Source organism: Gastrolobium bilobum, unplaced genomic scaffold (assembly GCF_033153095.1).
Source record: "Gastrolobium bilobum isolate Gb01-03AN ecotype WA unplaced genomic scaffold, APGP_CSIRO_Gbil_v1 utg89274, whole genome shotgun sequence".
In the NCBI taxonomy this organism is placed as follows: Eukaryota; Viridiplantae; Streptophyta; class Magnoliopsida; order Fabales; family Fabaceae; genus Gastrolobium; species Gastrolobium bilobum.
In genome coordinates, this window is record NW_026896067.1 from 99,561 (window position 1) to 122,557 (window position 22,997).

The window sequence follows — 22,997 nt, forward strand, 5'->3', positions numbered from 1 at the left end:
TATTGGGCCAAGCCCATTAGGTCAAGAATTAGGGTTTTTGGTCTCTATAAATAGAGACCTCTTTGTATCATATTAATACACAATTCTATAATATATTAGAATACCCTTTTTCAAGTTGGTATCAGAGCTCTCGATCCAGAGGGCTCTGCTTCCGCGCCTACGAAACCTTTCTATTCTTTTTTACGTCTCTCGCTGCCATCAGCCGCCACCGGAATTTTTTTTTCGGGGACCTCTTGGACCGAGAAGACCATTGCTTCACTGTTCCTCTTTCTTTTTCTTGTCTATTACACAACCAGAAACAAACGTTCACAGAATCAACGTACAGAACCACCGTACAGAACCTGTTCATCGTGATTGGAACCTTTTTCCGGTGGATTCTTCACTCCGAACAGCCACAGAAACCATCGCGCTCGCCGGACGACCTTCGCCTGAAAAACCCAGCACCATCGGAGGTCAGACGCGCCTCCACGCGCCGCCCTTGTCTCTGCGCGTGAATCCCACGCGCCGCCAGCTTCACCGGCGCGTGACAGCGCGTGACGGTGGTTCTCGGCCGCGGACCACCACGGTTCTGATCGTCTCTCCAAGCCGGTTCTGGATCTGTGCTCTCTACTTTGATCGGACATCGTTCGGTATTTTTTTCAGAATTTCTTGGCTTCTTGGAGTTTGTTCTTTCACCAATTTCTTGCCTCCGACCAGATCTGACGTTGTTTGGTATTTGTTCCGGTCACTGTGTTACTGTTTCGGCCGCTGTGTTACTGTTCCGGTCAGATCTGACGTTGTTTAGTATTTGTTTGTGATTTTGTGGCTTCTTGGAGCTTTTCTTTGACTATTTGTTGTGCAGTATGGCCTCTTCTCAAAGGAGTTCTTTTTCAAAATTTTATGATAGTACCTCTTCTAGACCTAAGAGAAATGATCGATGGTGTTCTTATTGTAAAAGAACAGGTCATATCAAGGATTTATGCTTTCGCCTTTATGGAAAGCAAACTGTCTTAGAAAAGATGGCAAGGATGCGTGGTCAAGCGCATTTTACTTCTTCTGAAATAACCCCTGCACCTAATGAGACCCAATCTGCATTTCGTCCAGATGAGTTGGAACGACTCCGAACCATTCTTGATTATCTGAGTAAGCCATCTGATACTAGTGCTTTGGCTATGACTGGTATGAGCTCCAAAACTCATTCTTTCATTTCTTCATGTAATGATTTTAAACATTCTTGGGTTGTTGATTCTGGTGCTACTGATCATATGGCTTGTTGTGCTGACTCCTTTATTTCTTATCATCCTACCATTGGAACTCATACAATATCCATAGCTGATGGCTCACATACATCAGTTGCGGGTTCTGGTGACATAAACTTACAGCAGTCCTTACATCTTAAGGATGTTCTTCATGTTCCTAAACTCTCCACAAATCTTCTTTCTATTCACAAAATTACAAAAGATTTGAATTGTACTGTAACCTTCTTCCCTACCCATTGTGTTTTTCAGGATCTCGCCACAGGGAAGACGATTGGTAGTGCTAAAGAGCAAGGTGGGCTGTACTATCTGGTGTCACAATCTCCCGCAAATAAAGTAATAGATCACACATTCATGTCTCATGGTCAATCAACTGCTGATTCTTTAATTTGGCTGCATCATAAGCGTTTGGGTCATCCTCCATTTAGTTTACTCAAATCTTTATTCCCGTCATTGTTTTTGTCTAAGTCTGTTGAGTCTTTTCATTGTGATGTTTGTGAATTTGCTAAGCATCATCGTGTGTCTTTTCCTTCTAGTATTACTAAGAGTGTTGAACCTTTTGATCTTATTCATTCTGATGTTTGGGGTCCTTCTAAGGTCCCTCATTCTTCTGGAAATAAATGGTTTGTTTCTTTTATTGATGATTACACTCGTGTCACTTGGGTTTACTTAATGCGTGAAAAGTCTGAGGTACCACAACTGTTCTTTCAATTTTATAAAATGATTGAGACTCAATTTTGTAAAAATATCAAAAGACTAAGGACAGATAATGGTACTGAATATGTCAATCACTCTTTTTCCCAATTTATACAAAATCAAGGTATGATTCATGAACTTACTTGTGTAGACACCCCTCAACAAAATGGGGTTGCTGAAAGGAAAAATCGTCACCTTCTTGAAGTTGCTCGTGCCTTACTGTTTCAAACACATGTACCCAAATGCTATTGGGGAGATGCCATTCTTACTGCAGCGTTCTTAATCAATCGTCTACCCACTCGGGTTCTCGATCATGTAAGTCCTATTCACTCCATGACTTCTTTTTTTCCTTCTGTTCCAACTTTGCAAAGTCTTCCTCCTCGAGTGTTTGGGTGTGTTGTCTTTGTTCATATTCATAAACAGCATCGCAGTAAGTTGGATCCTAGGGCTCTTAAATGTGTCTTCCTTGGTTATGCTCCTGATAAGAAGGGCTACAAGTGCTATCACCCTGGAAGTCGGAAATTTTTTGTTTCTATGGATGTTACATTTCAGGAATCTGAGTCCTTTTTCCAAGGTCCTCATCTTCAGGGGGAGAATAATTCACCAGAAGACTCATCACCTTCCTTCTTTGAATCTTCAGTGTCTACTTCTTCACCTGTGTCAGTGTCTCTTCCTCTTGTTCCTGTTCCTAATGTGTCTATGTCTGATCCTCCTGTGACTGATCCTCCTATGACTGATACATCAAATACACCAGAGATACGGAAGATTGTAACACCTGAATTGGTATATCAAAGAAGGAAACAGCCCACATTGCCTCAACAGCAACCTCAATCGTCTGAACCACTGGTAAGTCCTGAATCTCATATTTCTGATCATGATGTTAATACGTCTGATGACTTACCCATTACTACTGTTTCTGATGACTTACCCATTACTACTGCTTCAGATGATTTACCCATTGCTTTAAGAAAAGGAAAAAGATCTTGTTCCAAGAAAACTTGTTCTTCCTGTCCCTCTTGTACTCAATACCCTATCTCCCATTTTGTTTCCTCTGCTAATCTTTCTGTGCAGCACAAAAGCTTTGTTTCAGCACTAGATTCTACTTCAATCCCAAAATCAGTACATGAAGCTTTGAAAGATGGGAATTGGGCTCAAGCCATGCAAGAGGAGATGAATGCGTTGGAGAAAAATAAAACATGGGAGGTTATTGATAGACCCAACGGAAAGAAAGCAGTAGGGTGCAGATGGGTTTATGCCCTGAAATATAATTCTGATGGCACTCTTGAGAGATACAAGGCTCGATTAGTCGCCAAAGGTTACACTCAAACCTATGGCATTGATTATGAAGAAACCTTTGCTCCAGTTGCAAAGATGAATACAGTGAGAATCTTGTTGTCCCTTGCTGCCCATTACAATTGGGATATAAATCAATTTGATGTGAAAAATGCTTTCCTCAATGGTGAGTTAGAAGAAGAAGTCTACATGGAAATCCCGCCTGGTTTTGATTCTGTGAAGGGGGAAAATAAAGTTTGTCGATTAAAAAAGGCCTTGTATGGATTGAAACAGTCACCTCGTGCTTGGTTTGGAAGGTTTACTAAGGTTATGATGACCTTAGGATATAGACAGAGTCAAGGAGATCACACTCTTTTCTTCAAGCACTCCCAAAATGGGAAGCTTACTGTGCTCCTTGTATATGTTTATGATATTATTATCACAGGTGATGATTTTGTGGAGAGACAGATTCTGCAGACACGACTTGCCTCTGAGTTCGAAGTCAAAGACCTTGGGAAACTAAGATATTTCCTAGGGATAGAAGTAGCTCATTCAAGCAAAGGAATTTTTATCAGTCAGAGGAAATATGTTTTGGATCTTCTCAAAGAAGCAGGGAAGCTCGGGTGTAAACCCTCTAATACTCCTATTGAGCAGAATCACAAGATAGGCTTTGAAGAGAAGAGTCCTCCAGTTGATAAAGGACAATATCAACGGCTAGTTGGAAAATTGATATATCTGGCCCATACTAGGCCAGACCTAGCTTATGCTGTTAGTGTTGTCAGTCAGTTTATGCACGATCCAAAGGAGAAACACATGCAGGCAGTAGAGAGAATTCTTCAGTATCTTAAAGCTACTCCTGGTAAAGGATTGTTATTCCGACGTGATGGTAATCTCTCTTTAGAAGTCTACACTGATGCTGATTATGCTGGATCCGTGACTGACCGTCGTTCTACCACTGGTTATTGCATGTTTCTTTGCGGTAACTTGGTGACATGGAGAAGTAAGAAACAAGATGTGGTTGCCAGATCAAGTGCAGAAGCTGAATTTCGAGCTATGGCTCAAGGCATTTGTGAGTTACTGTGGCTGAAAATTGTACTTGATGATCTCAAAATAAAATGTGAGGGACCTATGAAGCTGCTATGTGATAATAAGTCCGCTATTTGTATAGCTCATAATCCAGTTCAACATGATCGGACTAAACATATTGAGGTCGACCGCCATTTCATCAAAGAGAAACTTGATAGCGGGTTGATTACCACTCCATACATTCCCACTGGGCGTCAATTAGCTGATCTATTGACAAAGGGACTTCCTTCAGATAGATTTCAAGAATTTACTAGCAAGCTGGGAATGATAAATATCTATTCCTCAGCTTGAGGGGGAGTGTTGTAAATATTAGGTCTTTTATTATTATTAGTATTTGTTGTATTGGGCCAAGCCCATTAGGTCAAGAATTAGGGTTTTTTGGTCTCTATAAATAGAGACCTCTTTGTATCATATTATTTCACAATTCTAAAATATATCATAATACCCTTTTTCAAGTACTATTTATTATCGTGTATCCACAAGACTCAGTTGATTCCAGCAGGGCAGAATTATTTGGCAGAATTAATAGAATACAACAACACAAAGTTACTCTTTAACATACTCACACGCTCAGAACGGCCGGAGACTAGGGGCGCACATTTTTGCCTATTCACTAACTAATTTCCTACAAAACTCAAGTGTAATTAAACAAGGTCTAAAGCTGGTGGACCATATAGCTTTAATGCATACCAATTTTAATAATTCCAATCCAAGGCTGGTCTAGCACTATTATTCTTCTAAAACATTAATATAAACCGAACAGTGAGGGAGTAAGAATAAAAACAGAGTTGGTTTCTCATGATTCCCATGCCAGCCATCCGAAACAATGAGGAAGGGAAAAACTTGAAACTCACTTACCCGTTCCCATACGCGCCAAAGGTCACAACCAACAAGGAGCAGCCCATTACTTCTCCTATACTCCAAAGGTCTGAATCCAATTACATGCAAGGAAAGGGGCTCAATCACCGCTGGTTCAAGGACATGCAGGGAAACAAAACAAAGCTCAATCGGAATAGATTTAGTTTGCGTTGAACAAGGAGAGAAAATTGCTTTACCTCCTTGAGTGAGGGTCTTCGGCTGCACACAAGAAAAGGCAGAAACGATGGGGAGACTCTGGATTTCGAGCAGCATGCAGTGAGCTCTCCATCCAAGAGCATAAACTTCGCTCTCCGTAAGCTCCAAGAGTTCGGTTGCAGCTGCATGCAATGAGGCGGGGCTCCATTAAAATCGCAGGGGCTTTCAAGGGAACAAGAAGATGGAGAAACGCATCACATTCTCCTTCTTAGTGTAAGGGGTTCAGCCGACTAGGAGAGGAGAAGAAAAATGAGTTTACATGCCTTGTTTCTTTCCTAGGCGTTCACGGTTTGAGGCTGGGAGGATTGGGAAATAGACGCAAGCCTTGTTCTTCCCTGCGTCCTTCTTGACTCGCGGCTGTGAGGGAGAGGATGGTTGGGTTATGTGCTGGCCACTAGCAATACATGCACTCTGTTTTCTTAAATTAATGGGTTGCAACATTCAGATTTGTTTTTTCTTTTCTTACCATACGCACAATGAGGGAATGATATGGATTAGGGAGTCATCTTCTGACCACAAGCTGAACATGCACTCAAGTTATGCCACTTCTCCTAAATCAGCGCACAAAGATTGGTGTGGGTAGCGAGCATGCAACTGAGGAGAGGAGATTTAACTTGACACTTCATCACCATGCATTGGCCGATTTGAATTAAGATACAATTACAAAAAAATCAGAATTCTTTCTCCTTTCTAAGGGCTTGGGCCGTGGCCCTTAAGGGTAGAGTGATAGTCCATTTTTTTTTATTTTGAATAAAAGACCAAAACATCAACTCACATGCCTCCTAAGCCCTTTGGGCCGCAGCTTAAAGGAACTAGGTGGGGGTTCAATTTCCTTTTTTCATGACCCTTAGTTCATGTATTTGATTATTCCCTATTTCTTCTAAGTATTAAATAAAATTTTATATATTAATATTAAGTTAATCCTATCCTCTTAACTAGAGTTTCAAATTCCTAGAATACATACTCACACACAATTATAGTTAGCATAATTTTCATGATTTAAATTAAGCCCACCCTAAATATATATATATTTCGAGTTCAAGGCAAGCTTCCATGTTCCTATCTAGAATTTATATAATTTCCTAAATACGCGGGATGTTACACTCTCCCCAACTTGTTTTGAAGTTTGTCCCCAAACTTCGTCTTACTTTTCCAAAATCTGCCCAAGTCTAACGCTTAACACCATTACACCATACCCTACTGTCCACTGCATTCAACAGATTTGCACTTTACATGATCATTGAATAATGTAGATGTAACACAATTTTGTTCGTACAAAAGATTCTTCCTAAGCTTAATCATGATACGAGCAGTTTCCTGAGTGTTTTTTTTTTAAAACATCAACAAATACCATAACATACAAGTGGAATAACACGGACAACAACCGTACTAAACCAAGAAACCCCACAGCTAAAGAAAAACTATAATAGAGCTCAGGGTTTAGTGCACAATTAATAGACAACTAAGCAAGTCTATTTGCTAAACACTTCTTTATTTTCTAAATTTTAATAGTTATTACTAGTGTAGGCATAAATGATTAACCTTCTATTCATCCGATTCAAAACTATAACATATGAATTAAAACATGGCAATAGGCTTCTCAAAATCTCTTTATTATCACCCACCCTTGATGACACACCCCACTTCTACTCGTTAATCATAAATTTTAAAGGTGTCCATATGAAATGTGACTAACACGTCAGTGGCCTAAATCAATAGAGTTCCTAAGAATGTAGGGGTTCATTTAGAATGAGGTAATATTATCTCCATTACATGTGCACATATAAGAGCCAATTGACTAAGACCTCCAATTCTTAAATGTTTCGTTTTTTTTGTAATATGCATGTTACAACTTCTTAGAAGTGCCATCACCTCCTACTTGATTCTTATCAATAATTACGATCCAGTTCAATCGCTAAACACATCACACATATGCATGTTATTCAGGTTTCTACATTAGTCACTTTACCAAATAAAACATAGACAGGATTCTATACTTACAAGCTTTCAGAAACTCAAGCAGCAGAACAGTACACATTACACTCCAACTTTTCGGTGAGAAGAATCTCCCTAAAATCACAAAACTACTATCATACATTTCATTCATATTATGGCAAGTGGTACCCCTGATATGGTTCGTCAAAACACCCATATGAGGAAACTTCCTTGAGCTTTCCGCCGTCCTAGGTACCTCAGATGTAATTGACTTCACAGATCAGCGGATCCAACTAACCTTGATATGAATTTTCCACTGATAACACACATTGCAATCTCAACATAGCTATCAAACATAACTCACTAAAACTGACCAAGTTTTCATAATTCAAGTTCACAATACTTACTTTCAAGGTTTCTAGCTGTAGTTAAGTTAGCATTTAAAAATAAAATCTACGATACAAAACCTCGTGCCTAACATAAAATAAAGAACACCAATCCCAAAATCATCACAATGCATATGGTGGTCTCATAATACAACTCAAATTTTTAAGCAGAAATTCACACAGTATAATCACGGTTAAAGATGGCACAACATGCATATTAAATCATAATTTAATAGTGTTAAGACGCTCCAGTTTAATTCTACTTTTATATCCATGCTCAACATACAGATTGGATGCTCAAGTACTATGCAGTCATATCAGGAGAATTTCATGAGTACTAACTCTATTGACATATACAAATAACTTAACAATTCACAGCAAACGTGAACAGAAAGTAAAGAAAATTCTTATTAATGAATGTTAACCTAGAGTGGGACATAATTGCGGTAGTAGGGATGTACAGAAACAAAATTCAAAAACCACTATGAGGAACAACTTGTTAGGCATACTTCCTAGCAAATTTTCAGTTAATATATAAAAATTTTCCTTTCAATGCATGCCCTAGAAATAATTTCAATAACAATACAATATCTGGACATAGTGTTACATCACCCTACAAATAAATGATAATTCACCCACAAGTAGTCATGTCATAATGAAGGTAAGTTATGGATCTAAAAAATAACATGATTGTAAACGCACATTTTTATTCTTAATATGAATTTAATAAAGCAGTAACACATATACGTATTCTCTTATTCAACTTCCGTTGGTTTGTTTTTTAGGTGCTACCAAAAATCAATAATTACTTGTTTTCGCAAAATTTCTTCCCTTTTTATACATGAGGTTTATAATTCGACAACATACTAGTTCTATAACTGTAGACAAGTCAAAATTCAATAAGACCTAGGATAGACACGTCATTGTAAAGATAACAGGGGGTTGGATAGACTGTAGAATAAAATTAGACAAATCCAAAAATCAACTCAAGGGAAATCACACATACCAAGAAGCTATGCACGGTTCTTTCATGATATAAACTTGATGCACCTTTTAAAATGATTTTTCCATAAGGATAACTAATATTCATGACAGCATAACACTTTAAATTCTAGGAAGGCTTCTATGGTTCTCCAATTTTATTTCGTTGGATAATTTGATATTTGATAACGGAAAAGTTTCACAAGGCATCGAGAAGGAGACAAAAATTGAAAGCATACAGATGAAGATAACGAATCAGCCAAATGAAACAAACTAAAATAAAGACTCAGTGAAACAAGACCATTCAAAGCATGCACAATTATCTGTTCAGTCCAGTATATTTTTAAATTTAATTCAGATAATCTTTCTTTATTTGTTCATGCAGTATTCTTGCAACGTTTAAAATCTAGACCCACAACTTCAACAGTCACCAAGAAGAAAACTTAATATAACCAGATGCAAGTTTAAAAATATTTACATTACACAAGGCAACCTAACACGTAGGAACTAGAATGACAAATATCACTCTCTTTGTTTAACAGCTTCTTTCTCAAGAATGATGTCTAGTGCTAATTCACCATTAGAAAAATTTGTAATAGTAGTAGACCCACATGTTAAGTCTTAATTAACTCCTATCCTACTATCCCAGGGCATTAATTAAATCTTCTTAGACAGATGTTCTATTCCTACGTAATTTGTCTTCGTACATTTTTAAGGTCAAACAATAAATCTTCCGAAGGCTAGTTATCTACATTAATTATCATGGTTATATCACAGCTACACAAATCAGTTATAAACCTTGTGGAAGCAGTGGAAGGAACAATGATTTCTATTATCTAACAATGTAATACAATTACAACACACAAGAAAAGTCGTAGATCATAAAAACAAAGATAATGTTACAGCCTTAATTAACACTAATTCTACGTTCTAGGAGCATTAATCAGATTTACTTACATAAATGTCCTATCGCTAAATTAATTTTCATATTTAAATTTCTGCTACTCTTCTCAATCATATTAATTCCGTACGTAATTTAATAACAAAACAAAATTAAGGAAAATAATAATTTCTACTATTCAGCCAAATACACCATCACACATGCAAGGAAAACAACATGAATCTCATGAACAAGTATGCCAGCAGTCATTATTTAAAATCTACATGTTAACATCCATGGCTCAGTGTCTTACAAAGTATTCACGTCTAATACATATACATGAAGCCTTTATAATCCCTAGTAACATAATTGACCATGAACCATTAACGTAATTGGTAATTTACCACGTCACACATTACATTTCAAGCACAAGTGTTCCCGGGGTTACCATGATGGTGCACACACATCCTACGTGGCAGTGAGTTGATCAGGCTCACCCCTAGTATGGAGGTGTGCATAACCATGTTGGACACCGAACCCTACAAGTACTCTTACCCTTAAACATAAGGCAAAACATCTAGCAACATTTCATAATAATGTTGAAAGTCATTTTTCGGACGAAAAGTGCAGATACCGCTTCTGCTTCTCGGTATAAATGCGTACCGATGAAGTATCCCGAAAAATTATGAAAAGTGTGCATATGTCACTAGAATCATATATAGGACTTGTAAAGCAAGTTTCAAGTTAAAATAATGAGAACTGGTGCCAGAATTGATACTGGCTATGGAAAAGTGCGTACTGGAAAGGTGCTGCAAAAAATAATATACAAATATGATAAATCTTAGAAAAATGAGTAGGTTCAGAATCCTAAGTTTGGGATTAAATTGCTAAGCGTAGCAATAAGCGCTAATACAGTGCGATTAAGACTTAAGTGACTATATATAGATAATGGCACATGATCCTAGGTCATTTGTTGCCTCCTGCGTGAATATTTCTCTGAGCTTCAGCTGCTTCCTCCCTTGCCACCCTCTCCTCTCTTTATTTTGTGAGCCAAGGAGCCACCTTTCTCTTTGAAACCTTCACCTAAACACCATTGTTGATTGAGAGTTGGTCTTGTGAGGGTGTTGTGCACTCCTTTGTGGTGTGTGAGCTTCTGAGTTGGAGGAGGGTGGGCTGACCTTGTTGGTTTGGGTTGTGGGAGTTTTGGGTTGGAATTTTGAGCTTCAAAGTGTGATCCTTGTAGAGAAGGAACCATTGTGGTGTGCCATTTTCGTTTTCTTTCAAAGTCATAATCTTTGAAGTGGTTTGGTGAGCTCCAAGAGCAACCTTTTCTGAGTTTTGAGCTTGGTAAGCTTCATCACCTTTGATCATGAGTTTAATGGTTAAAAATAGGACCTTGATGCATGTAACAAGCTAAAGATCATAACTTAAGTTTGGGTAAGATTAAACACACCTAGAAATGCATGTTTAAGCTTCTGTAATCGGTAAAAAAGGAACCTTGGGATTGATTCTCGCGAAATGCAGAATCTGAGTTCTGCCGTGAAATATCCGGATATTGGGTTAGAAATATCCGGATATTGATATCCGGATATGGATATCCGGATATGGATGTCCGGATATGGGGTTCTGAATATCCGGATATTGATATCCGGATATTGCCAGTCAGATATTCGGATATTGATATCCGGATATGCCCCCGACGAATATCCGGATATTCTGGGTTTTCGAAGAACAGTAGCTACACTATTCATACAGAAGGCTGTTATGGTTCTGTGGACCCTATATTGATGAAGTTGGACTTCTGTAATGACTTGTTAAGTCAGAAACTCAAAATCTAAGTGATTTAGGGCTTGTGGCTTTGTAAGAAGCCTAAAGACATGAAACGTAAAGGAAAGGCGTTGTCTTTATGTCATATGCTTGTATTCTTGATTTTAGATATGGTTGTTGGTCCAAAATAGATTGTGATTCTGCTGTGTGTGGACTTTGAGCTTGTGTGGATTCTTGGTTTGAATAGCTAGCTTGAAAGGTAAGCTTTCGTGTCCTCGGTTTAGCCATTGTTGGTTCCACCATGTCCCATGGGGGCATGGTTATATGCATGATGTTGTTTTCATGATATATTGATTTGTTGAAATGTTGTTGAGGTTTTATATGCGAGTGCCTTTATGATATGCATGTGGTGTTGCACCTATACGGTAAGCCTGAGTATGTGGTACATGCAAGAGGGTGAGGCTCTGGGTGAGGTGCAAGCGATGTTCCTTGTACTAACTATAGGCAATAGACGTATTCCTGCATGTCTCTGGGCCAGTAGAATAGTTAAAACACACATGGCATGAATAACTGTTGCACTGCATAGTTTTGGAACTTATACTGTTAAATTCTTTTGAACTTATATTGCACATGTAAGTGAGCTTGGGGTGGAAGATCCTTGAGGACCCCTTGTCTTACTGAGATTTCTTGTTTAAAGATCTCACCCTATGTTTGGGGACACTTATTTCAGGTTCAGGTAACTTGGGGCTGATGCCTCTAGCGGCAGGAGGCTGGAGCTTAGCTGATATTGATGTTATATGCTGACATGTTTGGGTGCTGGATTATATCTGTTGATGTTATGCTTTGAACTTGTTATTATTATGTTGCTGTTGTTGAGACTTTTGTGGGCTATGTTGCCTTATTTGGTGAGCATGGGGTTTGTCCATGCCACATTGATGTTAGTACTTTTAGCTTGAGTTTTATAAACTATCAGGTTTGTCCGATCTACGTGTTGTAGTTCCATGACTAGAGACATATTGATGTTAATTTTATATTGAGGTATTTCAATTAGCTGTCTTTTGCAATTTACATACAGGCAATGTTTTGATAGAGGATTTTAATAATCAACTTGGATAATGATAATGACATCATAATTGAAAAGAAAAAGATACTCCGTATTTTTATTTAAGCGTGGCTTAATACGATGTCATGTTAACAAACCGGGTATACACGGGGTGTTACATTTTATGGTATCAGAGCACTTTCTAGGGAAAAGCCTGTATGTATTGCAATAACTTAGGATGTTTGGTTGCGAGTCTGTTTTGTGTGTTTTCTCTAATGGTTTTTGCTATGATGATGCATGTGTGACCACATTGCATGGGTCTGATCAACTCATTCTTTGTGTAACTTGTGCAGAGTCATTGTAATTCCTAGGAGAAACCGCGAGACAAACGAGGATCAGCCGGATCCTGTCCTGACTGCATTGGCTGAGATGCAGGAGGCTAGGATAGCCGATCAGGAGGCCACTAGAGTGGCTAACTTGGCAATGATGGACGCCGTTCGAGAGGCGAACCGGAGATCCTTAGAAGGGTTTTGGAGGCGAATCGACTGGCGTATATGACCATGATACGGGTCGTAATGGAGGAGTTGAGGATTGGTTGTCTTGGCGACCAACATCTTCCGCTGCCACCACCTCCATCCCCACAGCAATGTGGGATTGGAGTTAGAGTGATGTTAGTTGGGAATGAATCCTCGTAGCGTAAGTGCATTCCGTGTGGAAAGACTCCTACGGGTGCTTGCTGGCAAGGACAAAAAGTATGTTTCAGATGTGGCGAGCCAGGTCACCTTATTAAGAGGCATGCTTCCAAGGCAGAGCGAGCTGTAGGAATACAAAATGTTTCAGTATGTCGTGTTGACGGGATAGCTGGATCGACATCTAGGGACTTCGATACTTGCAAGCACCAGAGCAGTGACTTCGAGAAGATTCGTGTGAACCACGAGGCAAAGAGAGTGTGGCAAGAAGGAACATGAATTTTAGAGGCAAAGGTAAAGGGAAGCATCTACAGGTCAAGCAACTGTGCAACAAATTTAAGAGGCTTACTACTCAGGCAGGAAACTTTGCTGGATCTTCGACTATCCCGAAGTGTACGGGTTGCGAGAAGGAGCATTTGGGACGTTGTGCTTTGGGTGAGCTGATATGCTTCAAGTGTGGCAAGAAGGGCCACTACTCCAGAGACTGCCTTACACATGTCACTTGTGCTGCTGTTGCTCGTGTGGTACCATTCCAGATGATTTCTGCACTACCAAAGATCGGCCAAGTTTATACGTCGGATAGTCAGCGGACGAGCCGAGCTCCGAACCTTGTCAGAGGTACTGTTTCCATTGGTGGATCTTTTGTTGATGCATTGTTTGACTCCGGGGCTATGCACTCCTTTATTGCTACCCCGATTGCTGTGGGGCTTGAGTGCCCATTGCTGTGCTTTCTTCACCGTTGCAGGTGATTACCGCCATCGGAGAAAAGTTTGATACTACCACTGTTCATCGAGATGTCGTGTTTCAGTGGGATGGTGATTACTCGGTAGGTCTGATTGGACTGCCGTTGGCTATTTCGAAAGTCATTTTGGGCATGGGTTGGTTGTCCAGAGACTGTGTGATGTTTGACTGTTGTGCCAAGCGAGTGGTGATCTCTCCGTGTGATTCCATAGCCAGTTCCTCGCCTTTTATTTCGGTGCTGCAGGCTAGAAGAGCCTTGTGAGCAGGGACATTGGTGATGTCTTGTTGGGAGGTTTGGTGAGTGGGACACAGGAGGATATCACTGCCATTCCTGTGGTGGGGGAATTCCTCAAGGTGTTTCCTGAGGAGATTCCTGAGTTTCTGCCACAGTGAGAGATAGAGTTCTCCGTAGAATTATTTCCTGGTGCAGGGTCTATTTCATTAGCTCCATATCGGATGTCGCCAAAGGAGTTGGCGGAGTTGAAGAAGCTCATTGTTGGTCTTTCGGCGAAAGACTTCTTTCGACCCAGCGTGTCTCCTTGGGGAGCACCGGTCAATTTTGTTTTAAGGTATGATGCCTTATGTAACACCCCGTGTATACCCGGAATATTAACATTACATCGTATTAAGCGGTGCTTAATTAAAAATGCGGAATATTCTTTTTCTTTTCAATTATGACGTCATTATCGATTACCAACTTGATTACATAATCAATTTCATAAAATAATTCCTGTATGTAAATTGCAATAAGACATCTACTGAAATACCTCAATGTATAAATAAAGTGTATCTAAATCACGGCATTACATCACGTAATCCGGACAATATCCTGATACATTATTACAACTCCAAAAGACTCAAGACATAATCAAGACATAACAATACTATGTGTCATGGACAATCCCCATGCTCACCAAATAAACATAGTCTACAACCAGTCTCAACATAAAACTCCATAAACATAAACCGAAGCTATAAGCATAAGCAGCATGCATATCCAGCATCCATAGCAGCATAAAATAACAACAATCTAACTCAGCTCCGGCCTCCTGCCGCCTGAGGTATCAACATTACCTGACCCTGAAATAAGCATTCCCCAAACGTGGGGTGAGATCTCTAAACTAGAAATCTCAGTAAGACAAGGGGTCCCCAAGGATCTTCCACCCCCAAGCTCACTTACATGTGCAGTATAAGTTCAAAAAGCATTTATATCATTATCAGTTCCAAAACTATGTAGTGCAACAGATATCTATGGCATGTGTGTAATCACTATCTACTGGCCAGAGAAATGTAGGAATACGTCTATTCCCTACATGTAGTACAAGGAACATCGCTTGCACCTCACCCACAGCCTCACCCTCTTGTATGTTCTACATACTCAGGCTTACCGTATAGGTGGAAAACCTCCATGCATATCAACAAGGCACTAACATACAATAGCTCAAGAGCATTTCCAAAACATCAAAAGCATGTAACACAGCATGCATATACCATATCCCCATGGGACATGGTGGAACCACAACATGGCTAAACCGAGGACACGAAAGCTTACCTCTAAGCTAGCTATCCAATGCCACAAGCTCAAAGTCCAATCACAGCAGATCACAATCTGATATGGACCAAATATAAATCAATAACATGTACCACATGCATACAAATTAAAGACAACGCCTTTTCATTACGTTTTCAAGTCTTAAAGCTTCTAACAAAGCCACAAGCCCTTAATCACATGATTCTGGCTTAGTCCATTAAATACAGAAGTTTAACTTCATCAAAATAGGATCCACAAACCCCCAATAGCCTACTGTACACACAGCACAACTACTGTTCTGCGAAATCCCAGAATATCTAGATATTCCTCGGGACCATATCCAGATATGCAATATCTAGATATCTCACTGTCCATATCCGGATATACAGATTCACATATCCGGATATCCAATATCCGAATATCCCAAAACCACATATCCGGATATCCAATATCTGGATACCTGTTCGACAAATATCTGGATATTTCACGACAGAATGCAGTTTCTGCATTTTCGTGAAGATATCCCTTAAAGGTTCCCTTTTTACCGATTTTAAACACCTAACCATGCATTTCTAGGCGTGTTCAACATTACCCAACAACAAGTTATCATCTTTTAGTCATTAGATGCATCAAGGTATCGTTTTTAAGCCTTAAAACTCAAGTTAAAGGTTGGTACAACATACCAAGGCTCAAAACTCAGAATGGTGGTGCTCTTGGAGCTCAACACAGCCCCTTAAGTCTCAAGGTAGATGCACGAAAATGCACAACAAGATGGCTCCTTTCTCCACAAAGATAGACACTTGGAGTTCACAAATGGCAAGACCAAGGCTTCCACTACTCAACCTCCAAACTCAGCCCTCAAGACTGACTCAAACAGTGGCTAAGACTCAGAAAAGACCCTCATTTCACTCCCATAAGGATGCCCCAAGTGTTTACAAGGTGGAAATGTGAAGAAAGTCAAGAAAGATCACAACTTGGCTCAAGAAATGGAAGGGAAAGCTAATGAAACAGTACCCAGCAAATGGTCAGCCCCAAACTCACGTAGAAAAATCTGATTCTAGGGTTTTATGCCCATAATGGAAGTATTTATAGCCCAAACACACTTAAACACACAGTATTAACTTGAATTGCTACGCTTAGCATTTTAATCCCAAACTTTGGATTCTGAAACTACACATTTTTCCAAGAATTATCATATTTTCCTTAATTTTTCTGAGCACCTTTCCGGTACGCGCTTTTCAAAGCCAGTATCGGTTTCTAGCACCAGTTCTCATTATTTGGACTTGAAACTCGTTTTACAAGTCCTACATAATATTCTAGTAATTATCATGCACTTACTTTAATTTTCCGTGATACTTTTTCGGTACGCATTTATACCGAATAGCAGAACCGGTATCTGCACTTTTCTTCCGAAAAGCGACTTTCAGCATTCTAACCCACTTATTATGATTATTAAGCCTCATAAATAATTATTAGGGTCAATTATGAAATCATTTCCTAATTTTTTCATAATTAATTAATTAAATACATTAATTAAGGGTGCGGGTTCTTACATTCACCTCACCTTTTTAGGATTTTGACCTCAAAATCAGAAACATACCTGGTCGAAACTCGGGGTACTGCTGGAGAAGCTCGTCCCCACGCTCCCAAGTACACTCCTCAGGAGTTCTTCCGGTCCACTGCACCTTGACCATAGGAATGATCTTGCTCCTCAGCTGCTTCTCGGCACGATCGAGAATTCTGAGTGGTCCGACGGGAGTCTTCAGGTTCTCCCGAACCTCCACATCATCCGGTTGCACCACGTGCGAAGGATCTGCTATGTATTTCCGAAGCTGAGACACGTGAAACACGTCGTGGATGTTAGCCAGGTTCGGAGGCAAGGCAAGCCGGTAGGCAACAGGTCCTACTCTACCAAGGATCTGGTATGACCCAATATATCGCGGGCTCAGCTTCCTCACTCTGAGTGCCGGACCAACACCGATGACAGGTGAAAGTCTCACAAACACGTGCTCACCCTCACTGAACTCCAGCGGACGATGCTTGACATCATAGTAGCTCTTCTGGTGATTCTGCGTCTGCTTTAACTTTTCACGGATTATCTGGATCTGCAAGGTGGTATCTTGGACAAAGTCCAAGCCAAAAAGCTCCTTGTCCCCAACCTCAGACCAACAAGTAGGAGTCCGACACCTCCTACCATACAGTGCTTTATAGGGCGCCATACCCAGGCTAGCATGAAAGCTGTTGTTGTAAGAAAACTCCACCAACTGAAGGTACCTATCCTATGCCGAGCCCTGCTCCAACGTGCAAGCTCGCAACATGTCCTCCAAGGTCTGGATGGTCCTCTCAGTCTGTCCATCAGTCTGAGGGTGATAGGCGGTACTCAATCTCAACTACGTACCAAAAGCCTCCTGCAGCGCCTCCCAGAACCGAGATGTGAACTTCGGGTCCCTATCACTAATGATACTCTCGGGCACCCCGTGAAGCCTCACAATCTCGCGGACATAAAGCTTGGCCAACTGCTCTGTAGTGAAGCTTACCTGCACTGGAAGAAAATGGGCAGACTTCGTCAGTCTGTCCACAATGACCCAAATAGAGTCACAACCCGCCTGAGTCTTTGGAAATCCCACCACGAAGTCCATGGAAATACCTTCCCACTTCCACTGTGGTACTTCAAGAGGTTGAAGTTCACCAGACGGTTTCTGATGCTCAATCTTCACCTTCTGGCAAACCAAACACTTGGACACAAAGATAGCAACATCTTTCTTCATGCCCGGCCACCAGAAGTTCTTCTTCAAGTCTTGATACATCTTAGAAGCACCAGGGTGGATAGAAAACTGACCCTTATGGCCTTCTGCCATAACCTCTTCTGTCAACGGGCCTCGAGGAACCACAATCCTCTGCTGAAACAAAAACAATCCATCATCATTCCAAGACACACCGTCTTGGTTCTTCACATAATCCAGACACTCTCTCTGAACTTGTGCCTCTTTAATCTTTTCTAGCAGCTCGTTCACAACATCTGATGCTTCCAACCCGAGAAGTACACTCTCACACGGAGCGGTCACTGCCAAGTTGCGGAACTTCTCAACCACATCGAAGTTACCAAGTAACAAACTGTATGAGCTACTGGATTTCCAACTCAAAGCATCAGCTACCACATTGGTCTTGCCAGGATGATACCTTAGCTCAAAGTCGTAGTCCTTTATGAACTCCATCCATATCTCCTCCGCCTCATGTTCAACTCCTTCTGGTCGAACAGGTACTTCAAACTCTTGTGGTCACTGAACACCACAAACCTCAAACCAAAAAGATAATGCCTCCAAATCTTGAAAGCAAACATAATAGCAGCCAAGTCCAAGTCATGAGTAGGGTAGTTCTCCTCATGAAGTTTCAACTGCCTTTAGCATAGGCAATCACTTTTCCCAACTGCATCAACACATAACCTAGCCCCTTCCCAAAGGCGTCGGTGTAAAGCTCAATCTCAAGCGCAGGATCAGGAAGGACCAACACAGGAGCAGTAGTCAGTCTCTCCTTCAACTCCTGAAAACAGACCTCACACTCGTGAGTCCACACAAATAGAGTCTCCTTTCGAGTAAGGCGAGTCAATGGCAAAACCATTGTGGAGAATCCATTGATGAACCTCCGATAGTAACCTGCCAAACCTAGAAAGCTCCTCACTTCCGTAACTGTCTTGGGTCTCTCCCAATCCAGTACGGCCTCAATCTTGTTCGGATCCACTGCAACTCCCTCAGCAGAAATAACATGCCCAAGAAACTTCACAGACTTGAGCCAGAACTCACATTTGGAAGGTTTCGCGTACAACTTCTTCTCCTTCAGCACTTACAGAACAGTTCTCAAATGCCCCACATGCTCCTCCTCCGTCTTGGAGTAAATCAAAATATCGTCAATGAAGACGATCACAAACTGATCTAGGTACGGCTGGAAAATCTTGTTCATGTAATCCATGAACACAGCAGGTGCATTGGTGAGACCGAACGGAATCACCAAGTACTCAAAATGACCATATCTCGAGCGAAATGCGGTCTTCGAGACATCCTCCGGCTTCACCCGAATTTGATGGTATCCGGACCGGAGATCAATCTTGGAATACACACAAGCACCCCTGAGCTGATCCAACAGATCATCAATTCGAGGAAGGGGATACTTGTTCTTGATTGTCACCTTGTTCAGCTGCCTGTAGTCGGTGCACAATCGCATTGTCCCGTCCTTCTTCTTCTCAAAGATAACCGGTGCTCCCCAAGGAGACACACTCGGTCTAATAAAGTCTTTCGCTGAAAGATCCTCAATATGCTTCTTCAGCTCTGCCAACTCCGGTGGCGACATCCGGTATGGAGCTAAAGAAATCGGCCCCACACTAGGCAACAGATCAATGGAGAACTCTATTTCCCTCTGTGGCAGAAACTCAGGAATCTCCTCAGGAAACACCTCGAGGGACTCCCTCACCATAGGAATGCCAGGGATGTCCTCCTGTGTACCACTCACCAAACCTCCCAACATGACATAACCAAATGCCCCTGCTCTCAAGGCTCTCCTAGCCTGCAGCAATGAAATGTACGGCGAGGAACTGGCTGTGGAATCACACAGAGACAACACTACACGCTTGGCACAACAGTCAATCATCACACAATTTTTGGACAGCCAATCCATGCCCAGAATAACCTCCAAGTTGGCCATCGGCAATCCTATCAGATCTACCGAGAACTCACAGCCATCCCACTGAAACGTCACATCGCGATGAACAGTGGTAGCATCACATCTTTCTCCGGTGGCGGTAGTTACCCGCATCGGTGGAGAAAGCACATCACTGGGCAACTCAAGCCCCACATCAATCGGGGTAGCAATAAAAGAATGCGTAGCCCCAGAGTCAAACAACACATCAACAGCTGATGAACCAATCGAAACAGTACCTCTGACAAGGTTCGGAGCTCGATCCGACTGCTGGCGATCCAGAGTATAAACTCTCCCAGAAGATGGTGGCACTACCGGTGCCGAAGTAGGTGGAAGGGGAACCATCTGAAGTGGCACTGCCTGCACTGCAGTAGCCCTCGCCGTCGCCGACGGACATGCTCTGGAGAAGTGGCCCTCCTTGCCACACTGAAAGCAAATCAACTGACCGGTAGAGCACGGCCCAAAATGAGTCTTCCCGCATCCCGAACACCTGGGAGCAGGAGGTCTCGCTGCACTCCCCTGAACATAAGTCCTCTTGAACTGACTCGGCGCCTGCCAAGCTGCCAACTGTTTACCCATGCCCTTGTTCCCAAACTTCCCGTCTCGCCAAGAAGTGGAACTACTAGCTGCAACCTTCGTCGCCTCAACAACCTTGGCCTTCTTGGCCTTACTCGAGCTGTAGTAATCTTCAATGTCACGACACTGCTGAACCAGCGTCCCAAAGTCTCTAGAAGCAGAACCAGCTAGGTAACCAACAATATCCTCACTAAGTCCCCTGCGGAACTTAGCAGCCAGAAAAGTAGGCGTAGGCCTCGCCATCCTGAAGTGTGCAAACTTCACCAACTGGTTGAACTTGGCCAGGTACTCGTCCACAGACAACGAGCCCTGAACCAATCTGTCAAACTCTCCCTACTGCCTCTCTTGAGCGTCATATGGAAAGTACTGACCCAAGAAGAAGTCCTCGAACATAGGCCAAGTCATCACATGACCCTACATCTCGTAGACATGAGAAAGGTTTGTCCACCACTCATGGGCATCGCCCTCCAGCATGTAAGTAGCGAACATCAACTTCTGCGGATCTGTGCACTGCATGACCCGAAATATCTTGTCCAACGCCTGTAGCCAACGCGCCGCAGCAACGGGATCAAATGATCCATCAAAGGCAGGTGGCTTATGCTTACGGAAAGCATTCAGCCGGCGATCGATCTCATCTCGATCCTCAACAAAAACAGGGACGGTCTGCATGGCCGCCGTAAGGTGACTGCCATCTCCCATCTGACTCTGAGAGTCATCCTGCAGACTGGGTGGAGGTGGTGGTGGCGGTGGCGGTGGAGCATGACCAACATCAGGGCCATTCCTCATCTCCTCCAACATGACTCTAAACATCGTCATGTTCGCCAGACGGTTGGCCTCCAACACGTCCTCAGTGGCCTTCCTGTTCGCCTCTCTGACGGCGTCCAGCATGGTCTGGTTTGCCATTCTCATGGCCTCCTGGTCGGCTAGTCGGGCCGCCTGCATCTCAGCTAATGCAGCCAGGACAGGATCGGGCCGATCCTCCGAAGTCTCGCGGTTTCTCCCGGGTCTTACCATGACTCTGCACAAGTTACACAAATTATGAGTTGATCAGGCCCACGCAATGTGGTCACATATGCATTATCATAATAATACTCGACGGAGCAAACACACAAAACAGACACAACCAAACATCCTAATCGTTGTAATACATACAAGCTTTTCCCTTGAACCGTTGCTCTTATACCATAAAATGTAACACCCCGTGTATACCCGAAATATTAACATTACATCGTATTAAGCGGTGCTTAATTAAAAATGCGGAATATTCTTTTTCTTTTCAATTATGACGTCATTATCGATTACCAACTTGATTACTTAATCAATTTCATAAAATAATGCCAGTATGTAAATTGCAATAAGACATCTACTGAAACACCTCAATGTATAAATAAAGTGTGTATCTAAATCACGGCATTACATCACGTAATCCGGACAATATCCTGATACATTATTACAACTCCAAAAGACTCAAGACATAACAATACTATGTGTCATGGACAATCCTCATGCTCACCAAATAAACATAGTCAACAACCAGTCTCAACATAAAACTCCATAAACATAAACCGAAGCTATAAGCATAAGCAGCATGCATATCTAGCATCCAATCATAGCAGCATAAAATAACAGCAATCTAACTCAGCTCCGGCCTCCTGCCGCCTGAGGTCTCAACATTACCTGACCCTGAAATAAGCATTCCCCAAAGGCTATGTGTCCTAAGTCACAGCCTGAGAAGGATCGCATGAGTGGAATTCCATACGCTTCGGCTATTGGGTCCATCATGTACGCCATGATATGTATGAGACCATATGTCTCATATGCTTTAAGCATTACGAGCACATACCAGTCTGACCCTGGAGAGGGTCACTGGACGGCAGTCAAGACCATCCTTAAATACTTGAGAAGAACTAAGGATGCGTTTTTGGTCTATGGTGGGGTTAATGAGCTTACAGTAAAAGGGTTCACTGATGACAGCTTTCAGAGTGACAAAGATGACTGCAAGTCACAGTCAGGGTTCGTATTCACCTTAAATGGTGGGGCAGTATCTTGGAAGAGTTCCAAGCAGGAGACAACAGTAGATTCAACGACAGAAGCTGAATATATAGCTGCTTCAGAAGCGGCTAAGGAGGTCGTGTGGATCAAGAAGTTCATATCTGAACTTAGGGTGGTTCCAAGCGTGGATGAGCCCATACAGTTGCTATGCGACAACACTGGAGCCATTGCGCAGTCAAAGGAACCTAGGTCTCATCAAAGATCTAAGCATGTGCTCCGCAGATATCACCTGATTAGAGAAATCATTGATAGAATGGATGTAAAGATGGATTATGTTCCCACAGATGATAACCTGGCCGATTCTCTGACAAAGGCTGTTTCTCAGAGAAAACATGATAGTCATTATGAGGCTTTGGGTATATGAC